Source organism: Mastomys coucha, unplaced genomic scaffold, assembly GCF_008632895.1.
Source record: "Mastomys coucha isolate ucsf_1 unplaced genomic scaffold, UCSF_Mcou_1 pScaffold12, whole genome shotgun sequence".
Taxonomy (NCBI): domain Eukaryota; kingdom Metazoa; phylum Chordata; class Mammalia; order Rodentia; family Muridae; genus Mastomys; species Mastomys coucha.
This window is the reverse complement of record NW_022196894.1, coordinates 84,321,699-84,330,854: the sequence shown is the minus strand read 5'-3', so window position 1 is coordinate 84,330,854 and position 9,156 is coordinate 84,321,699. Positions and strand designations below refer to the sequence as shown.

The 9,156-nt window shown below is 38.5% G+C and overlaps 1 long non-coding RNA gene across 1 annotated transcript; it reads right to left on the bottom strand.

The window, feature by feature from the left end:
• Positions 1-368: 368 nt before the first annotated feature.
• LOC116086538 lies at positions 369-3,162 on the bottom strand. Its single transcript, XR_004116987.1, has 3 exons — positions 3,119-3,162; positions 858-994; positions 369-524 (listed from the first exon to the last, which is right to left on the bottom strand). It is a non-coding gene; the product is annotated as an uncharacterized LOC116086538 (long non-coding RNA).
• Positions 3,163-9,156: the final 5,994 nt, after the last annotated feature.

Here is a 9,156-nt window from a genome sequence, read left to right as displayed (position 1 = left end):
TTATTAAAAATTAACAAAGGAGCTATCACTTTTACCAGACTCGAATGTATTAGTTACTTTACTGGATTTTTAGAATGAAGTTTTACAATGTGGTAGAAATTACTTGATCATAAAATTTTCATGTTGATTGGATGAAACTTAAACATGAGCAAGGGTGTTTGGTGGTGGTGTTGTGGAGGTGGTAGTGGTGGTGGTGTGTGTATGTATGTATGTAAGTATGTATGTATGTATGAATGTGTATATTGAGATGTGAGAGGTAACAAGATTGGAAATTGGTTCTCTATGTTACAGTGTGTCAACCTTGGTTATATTTGTCTTTGGGTCTACCTTCTAGTGAGAACATACCACAACAAGGTTATTACACACAATTATGTTCCTTTGATTTACTCTTGGCCATGGCTTGAATTTGATAGCAGAGTTTGGTTTAGCTTCAGGTTTCCTAGGGACAGGCTAGACATTGCCAAACCCCTTGAGAACATTTTCGTAATCTTAGCACCATGTTCACAGCACACCCAGAGTGTTTCCTGAAAAGCAAATTTCTGAATGTCAGGAAATTATCTGGGCATTTCACAGGGAGCAAAGTGAAACAATTGTGGAGAGAAAACTGATAGTGAAATAGAATATGTTGTGGCTGGAGTTAACTAGACTTCACACAGTCTACTTACATAAGTGCTCCACAGTTCTTCTTGTAATAAGTTATCTGGATAATCATTTTTGCTTGTGTAAGTTTTACAGACTTAGAGCTAAATATGAAGACCCCAGCATCATAGATACTATGAATTTGGTTAAGCACAAATCAGATGTGTTTCTTCATTATGTGTAGGTGTAGTGCCTGATTCTCTCTGTGTTTTTCGTACCTCTTCCTGCAGCATGGCTGTTGACTCGGATTAATTAAGTTTCCTGCCATGCTCATTCTTGTCTCTTCTGCTTACTTTCTCCCCAAAGAAGAGGCAATGAGAGGCTCAGATTGTTGTCTTTGTGAGAACTTGTAGTGCTGTTAAAACAGGATTAGGGTACTTTGAATATTTAAGGAGAGAGAATTGAAAATATAAACTCTACATGTTTCATATACCAGGCTTTTGATTTTGGAAGATACTGTGTAGCTCCTATGGCTCAGTTGCCAATTTAACACATGAACTTTCTCCTTAGCCTCACCAGCATAATGCCTTCTAAATCATGCCTGAATGTTTCTAGTGTTGGAGACTCAAAGCTTCCAAAAGGTCTACTAGAAATATCTTTTAGAGAGACTAAAGTGTGTTTTCTGTCATTAATAGCAGCTGCTGGTCATTATGTATGCTCTCTCCCTCTCTCTCTCTCTCTCTCTCTCTCTCTCTCTCTCTCTCTCTCTCTCTCTCTCTGTATGTATGTGTATGCACAAATACTTGTTCTGAATGTCCAGAACCATTTCTGTGGTTCAGCCTTAAAGTATTTAATGACATTGAGTCTGTTAATCTGATTGTTCTCATTTTCAGGCTAAATAATTTCAAATCCTCTCAACTATTGCTTATGGTCAATGGTATCAGCTGAGATTTTGAGTGCTGTCACATATACCATTTCAACCGGTTCTCAGAACAACATGACAGACATGTAAGGGCTTGTGGAAATCTTCAGTTACTTTGAGGAAATTGAGGGACAGCGATTGCTTAGGAGCCCTGAGAATTACATAGTTTTATAACCTTCCCATATCCATCTCTTCTTCTTTTAGATTTAATACTTGAAGGAAAGGAAGGATCTCTTAGCTTAAGCATAATCTGATGTAATATAATTTCACCAAACTTAATTTAAAGTATCTTCATATTTAACCAAGCACACACATACCAGGAGGTCTTAGTTTTTAAGCTGTGACATCCAAGATGAGGATAGGAGAGAAATAATTTTAGCTATTTTGTGTTTGTCAAAATTTTTGCTCTAATTAGTTATTCATACAGCTAGAAAAAAAATTCTAAGTTCATTTAAAGAACTATTTATACCATTTCCTTAAGTACATCTATTCTTCCTCACACTATTTCTTATTTCTACAGTTTTTAGTTGTATTGCTCTTTTCTTTCCATTGGCTATTCTGAATATTTTACTGATGAGCTCAGAAATTTCCAGTCACTTATTTAGGATCAAATACCAAAAGGATACTGTCTCTTTTTAAGTAAAAATGTGCGCTTTCTCATGGGAAACATACTTCTACCTGAGAGGTACAGTCTCATTTTGTGTACTTTACCTTCTAAATGTTACCTTTCATGCTGTAATGAATTCAAGAGGAAACCCTACCCTTTCCTCTAAATGACTCATGAGGTAATGCCTGACAGATTAACACTGCCATATGACTAACAGGTCTCCTTCTTGCTGGTAAGTTTGTATGCATTTCATCACATTCACTGGAATGGACACACCACAGGCTACAAGGCTCTTTCTAAAAATGGAATTTATGGAAAGGATTGCTTCAAGATTCAGAAATCTCATTCAAATAAAATTATTAGATTGGGGTATAAATACCAGAATTAATGATGTACTCTAATGCTTTAGAGTTAATATTTTGTGTGGGTAGTGCCAAAAATTTAGGTCATTAACATCATTATAAAAGTATTCAAAATATATATCAAAGTACACAGTGTCTCTATGACCTATCTGATAAGAAACAGAAGCTACAACTATATTTATAAAACACAGCCACTTGCAGAAACATCAATTATCCTGACATTTTTAAAAAGAATGTTTCTATTAATTTTTGTGTGAACTCCATACATTGTATTTTGACTGTGTTCACCCACCTCCCCCATCTCACTGGAGATCTCCACATTCCAGGCCCACACAACTTTGTGTCCTTATGAATTTTTTTAAATCACAATCTACTAAATACTTTTGAGTAAATGGCCACCCACTGGAGTTTGTTAGACCTTTCATGAGCCACACTTTTAGAGAAAACTCTCTTCTTCTTCTTTCTCTCCCTCTCTCCCCCTCTCTTCTTCTCTCTCTCCCTCTCCACCCTCTCTTTCCACCTCTCTTTCTCTCTTCTTCTCTCTATTTCCCTCTCCCTTCCTCCCTCCCTCCCTCCCTCCTTCCCTCCTTCCCTCTCTCCCTCCCTCCCTCCCTTCTCCCTCACCTCCCCCAGGCCTTTGTCAGTTACCTCTTTCCTCCATTCTGGGACTTTTCTGCCTTGACTAGTGTAGGTCTCTAAATGCTGTCCCAACCACTGTGAGGTCATATATACAATTACCCTTTTGTGTCTAGGAAACACTGTTTGCTGTCATCATCTGCTGCTTCTGCCTCTTACAATCTTCCAGCCTCCTCATTTGAGAGGATGCCCAAGTCTTTGGAGGAGTATGTGATATAGATATTCCATTTCCTCTGAATGTTGTCCAGTTGTGAACCTTTGTTTAAAATCCACATCCCAATAAAAGAAGCTTCTCTGATAAGAGTTGAGAGGTGAACTAATCTATGAGCATAATAAAGGTAGTCAGGGGTAAACTTTAATACTCTGACCCATAAGCAGAATATTAGGCTCTTCCCCAGGCCCATGACCTGTATACCCACAGGATCATGCACCCAGTAACTGTGCCTGGCATGAGCTCTGTTTTGTGAAATGGTGTTATTAATAGAATCAGAAAGTGATCAGTTACTCCCATTGCTTTCTACCACTATCACATCAGTGAGCTTATCTTGCCCAGAAAATTGTAATTCTGTCTTACAAAATTTACAACTGGATAAGACCAATGAGTATTTTTCTTTTCCAACAGCTTATACAGCCACTTTCCACATTCTAAGGTGAGTCAGTGGAGACGAAGTATCCATGTTAATACCAGCTTGGTTTATCCATGTTCTATGACTCAAGTGTATGCTACTTTCAGCAATGTAGACTTACTGTTAAGTAATAGGGTTAAACACTGGTAGTGCAGGCTTGTAACTCAAACAAGCAAAGCTGGAGAATCATGAGTTTAATACCTGCTCAGGTAACTTAGTGAGGTTTTGACTGAAACAAACAGACAGACAGACAAACCCAAAAAGGATAGTGGTATAAGGGCCTGTGGATATACACCAGTGTTAGAGTAGCTTGCTGAAATTACACAGAGCTGTACGCTCAATCTTGAATAGAAAAAAAAAAAATCACTGAGGTAAATCTGCATAGGTAGATGTGATTGTTTGTGTATGCTTGGCCCAGAGACTGGCACTATTTGGAGGTGTGGCCTTGTTGGAGTAGGTGTGTCAATGTGTGTGTGGGCTTTAAGACCCTGCTCCTAGCTGCCTGCCAGTCAGTATTCTGCTGCAGCCCTTAGATGAAAATGTAGAACCCTCAACTCCTCCTGCACCATGCCTGCCTGGATGCTGCCATAATTCTGCGTTGATGATGATAGACTGAACCTCTGAACCTGTAAGCCAGCCCCAATTAAATGTTGTCCTTAATAAGAGTTGACATGGTTATGGTGTCTGTTCACTGTAGTAAAACCCTAACTAAGACAGTAGGTGATCATATATTTTTTGGTTAATTAATCTTTAACATTACTAAATAATGACAAGAAATAAAAGGAGAAAGAAGATAAACATGGAACTAAGAATGGGAAGGAGGCAGGTGACAGATGACTCTAATATTTCAGAGGAAAATCATGATACGGGGATAAAAAAATAAAAATAAAACAATAATAAATGTCCACTTCAAACCTAGTGGTTACCTATGACATTAGGAAAGGCAAAGAGACAAGTAATGTTTTAATATAATAATTTTAATGTAATAATATTAAAATATTAGAAATCTTCATCCACTTGCAGTTCATTCAATTTAAAAACAATTTTCTCTTTTTTCTTTTCCTTTTTTTTCTTCTTTTTATTTATTTATTTTAAACTCCAGATTTCACTCCCCTCCTGGTCCACCCTCTGACTGTTCCATATCCTATACCTCCTTCCTCCCCCCCCCCCCCCCCGTCTCCATGAGGATGTCCCCACTCTGTAGTACCCCAACAGACCTCTAAACTCCATGGGGCCTCCAGTCTCTTGAGGGGTAGGTGCATCTTGTCTGACTAAACCCAGACCAGGTAGTCCTTTGCTGTATGCATGTTGGAGGCCTCATATCAGCTGGTGAATGTTGCCTGGTTGGTGTTCCAGTATCTGAGAGATCTCTGGTGTCCAGGTTAATTGAGACTTCTGGTCCTCCTACAGGGTTGCCCTCCTCCTCAGCTTCTTCCAGCTTTCCCCTAATTCCACCACAGGGGTCAACAGCTTCTGTTCATTGGTTGGGTGCAAATATCTGCCTCTGACTCTCTCAGCTGCTTGTTGAGTCTTCTGGAGTGCAGTCACGATAGGACCCTTTTTGTGAGTGACCCATAGCCTCAATAATAGTGTCAGGCCTTGGGGCCTCCCTTTGAGCTGGATCCCACTTTGGGCCTGTCACTGGACTTTCTTTTCCTTAGGCTACTCTCCATTTCCATCTCTGCAGTTCTTTCAGACAGGAACAATTCTGGGTCAGAGTTTTGACTGTGGGATGACAACCCCATTCCTCACTTGATGCCCTGTCTTTTGGCTGGAGGTGGGCTCTACAAGTTCCCTCTCCCCAGTGTAGGGCATAAGTACAGGTGTTTTGCCTACCTGTATGTCCATATATCAAGTGCATATCTAGTGCCCTGTGGAGGCCAAGAGTTGGTGTTGGATCCCCTAGGACTGGAGTTACAGATGGTATAAGCAACCATGTGGGTGTTAGCAATTGACTCAGGCTCTTTTCTAGAGTAAATAGTGCTCTTAATGGCTGAATCATCCATAGAGTCTCTCATTCTAAGTTTTATACAAAATCGCTTACTCTACTATTGTATCCACTTGCTAATCACATACGTGAATAGACTCAAAACATCTCTTGTTTAGGAATTTCAGGGGCTTGTTTCAGTCAATAAGGAGTTATTTCAACTTGGACATGTGAGGTTCTAATACTTTTGAAATATATGAAAAAAGATGTCTAGTTGCATTTTGGATGCACAGGAGCCCAGCAAGAAGCCCAGACTTTGGGATTGTAACACATACACATGAAATACTGAGACAACTATAAATACAGTCATGCTGAAGGACGATCCATATTAAATTCAAATATTCACAAGAGGAAGATTGTAAGTTTAATTTTTTAAGATTGATTGTTTGCACAAAGTTCGGTTCTCCTCTGAGTAAATTGTAATTTTATGCTTTTCAGTCTTCCACATGCCATCTTCTCTAGTTCTTCAACCTAGTTTACTGATAAATCATTAGATATTTTTTAAATTATCTAGTTACTTTCACTTTCCACAAATAAACAGCAGTGAATGAATGAGGATTATATCTAGACATAAGATGTAATATTAAGGGTCTTCTTTCCTGAGATTGTATCAGTTATAGTCTACCATATATCAGACAATTGCCATATATCAAAAATATTGGATGGAAAATTTTGTACCAGAATTATAAGAGATGACCATGTAGATGTTCCTCTATAAGAGAACAAGAAGATAGGAGTGGGCCTGTTTCCCCTGAGTACATTTGGAAAATGATTTCTACCTATCAGGAGGGATTTGGAAATTTCTTTGAAAAGTTAATAATTTCAGAATATTAATTGCTTGCTAGTAGACTGTTCCCTGTTGAAACAATTAAAACCTACAGGAAACTGCTTTGAGCAAAGGGAAAACCCTACCTGTCTCCTCCCTTTTTATTAGGTACTTGGGAAGGGAGGGGACAGGAAGAGAAATGACAGGTATTCACAACATTTGCCAGAATGTAATATAAAACTGAACACTATGTTCACCTCTGAGCATGAGTGGTAATGGTTCTACTATTTTGACCTTTAGAGGAAGAGATAAGGAAAGTTGGATCAGTTAGCTTTTGGGCAGTGAGGCCGAGTCCCCACACCTTGTCCTGAAATGTACCAAACAGAGCAGATTACCAAGTAGTTGAAGAAGAGTTCTGCTTTGACTACCTTAGAATCTTAATTATTCTTTTATTTCTCCTTCTCAAAATCACTATTTTATTTTCACATTTTTATTATTTGTTCTTTGACAATTTAATAAAGAGGACATGTACATAATGCATTCATAGTACTCTCTCCACACACTCTCTCTTATCTCCCTTTCAACTCTATCACACAGACACACACACACACACACACACACACACATACACACAGATACACACCTAAAGGCATACACAGAGACATACATACACACATAACACACACACAGACAGACACACAAACACAGACACACACACACATAGAAGCACACAGACACATACATACACATAAAGGCACACACACAGACACATACTGATACACAGACACACAGTCACACATACACACACACACAGGCAAACACAGAGACACAGAGACAGAGACACATATTTGTAAAATCATTCTTGTCATTGAAGGACAATTCAGAAGTAGCCAGGCTGTATTATAAATTATACTTAGCCCAGAATCAAAATGTCTGTGTTTAAGTTTGAGAATTGTCATATATTAACTGTGAGTATGTGACCTCATCTTTCTTTGCTGGATTTTTAGCTATAGCATGGAGATAGCTGCTTCAATATGTATAAGAAAACATTCTATATAGTTAATAAATCTATCTGCTTGTACTAATTTGGGGGGGGGAATCCAATTAAAAACATGTCATGAAAAACCAATTTGTTTATCTAAGAAGTAAGACAAAGACATCTTTGGCTCTCTGGAATTCATGATGAGAGTAGTGTTAGAGGTTGTAATAAATCAGTTTCAATATTTACAGAGTGTGTCTCAAGAAATAACACCTACATACCCAGTTCTCACTGCACTAGCCCCTTTGGTAGGGAAAACTTGACTTATCAATTTAAGTTATGATAACTATGTATTTGCACCTATTCAGTTAGTATTTATTTTTTGACAGTCCAGGTGTGCTATGAATGCCTCATGAGCAGTAGCCATAAATGCTGCTACATCTACCACACAAAGGATAGCTTCCTAACAAAACAATTATATGACCCAAAATGTCAATAGTGTGAGGGGAAGAAACAGTGAGCCAGCAGGAATTTATTTGTGGCAGTGAATATTTTATATGGGAGCAATTTGAAATCTAGAATAAAATTTATGAGTATATTCAACACAAAGTCAAAACAAACTGCCCATTCAGACTTTACTTACTTATTTTATTTAGTTAAAACATAATTATATCATTTTCTCTCTCCTTCTCCTCCTTCCCATTCCTCTGCCCTGTACTCCCATCCAGATTTATTCTCTTCTTTAATTATCATTGGTACAAATGAATATAAATAAATAAATAAATAAAGAAAGAAAGAAAGAAAGAAAGAAAGAAAGAAAGAAAGAATGTGCTGGCTGTTTTTGGGTGTCAATTTGACACAAGCTGGAGTTATCACAGAGAAAGGAGCCTCCCTTGAGGAAATGCCTCCATGAGATACAGCTGTAAGGCATTTTCTCAATTAGTGATCACGGGTGGGAGGGTTCATTGTGGGTGGTGCCGTCCCTGGGCTGGGAGTCCTGGGTTCTATAAGAAAGCAAGCTGAACAAGTCAGGGGAAGCAAGCCAGTAAGCAGCACCCTCCATGGCCTCTGCATCAGCTCCTGCCTCCAGGTTCCTGCCCTGTGTGAGTTCCTGTCCTGACTTCCTGTGGTGAAGAACAGCAATGTGGAGGTGTAAGCTGAATAAGCCCTTTCCTCCCCAACTTGCTTGTTGGTCATAATGTTTTATGCAAGAATACAAACCCTGACTAAGACAATGTATAAACTTCTGTTTACTTAATTTTAAAAATAAAAACCAAGGAAAAATTACAGTGAGTGATCAGAACATGCTTTGTAACTTCCTAAATAATCAGATGAATTGTTGCTGTTTTCCAGGTTTACCTGTAGTGTTGTGTTGGGAATTTTCAGAAATTCTGATTGAGTAGTTCAGATGTAGGCTTAAAAGTTTTTATGCTTCAAAAGATCTAGATAAGACTCTCAGGGTTAAAAAGCACAGTTTTTAAGAGAGTCAGCAGTTAGGAGTACTTATGGCCCTTGCAGAGGACTCTGATTCACTCCAATTACACACATGGCAGCACACAACTGCTTGTAATTCTAGATCTCAGGGTACGAATGTCCCATTTGGACCTTGGCAGGTACTGAGTGTGCATGTGGTGCACATACAGGCAGGCAGGCAGGCACACACATAAAATAAAAATAAATAAATCTTTCAAA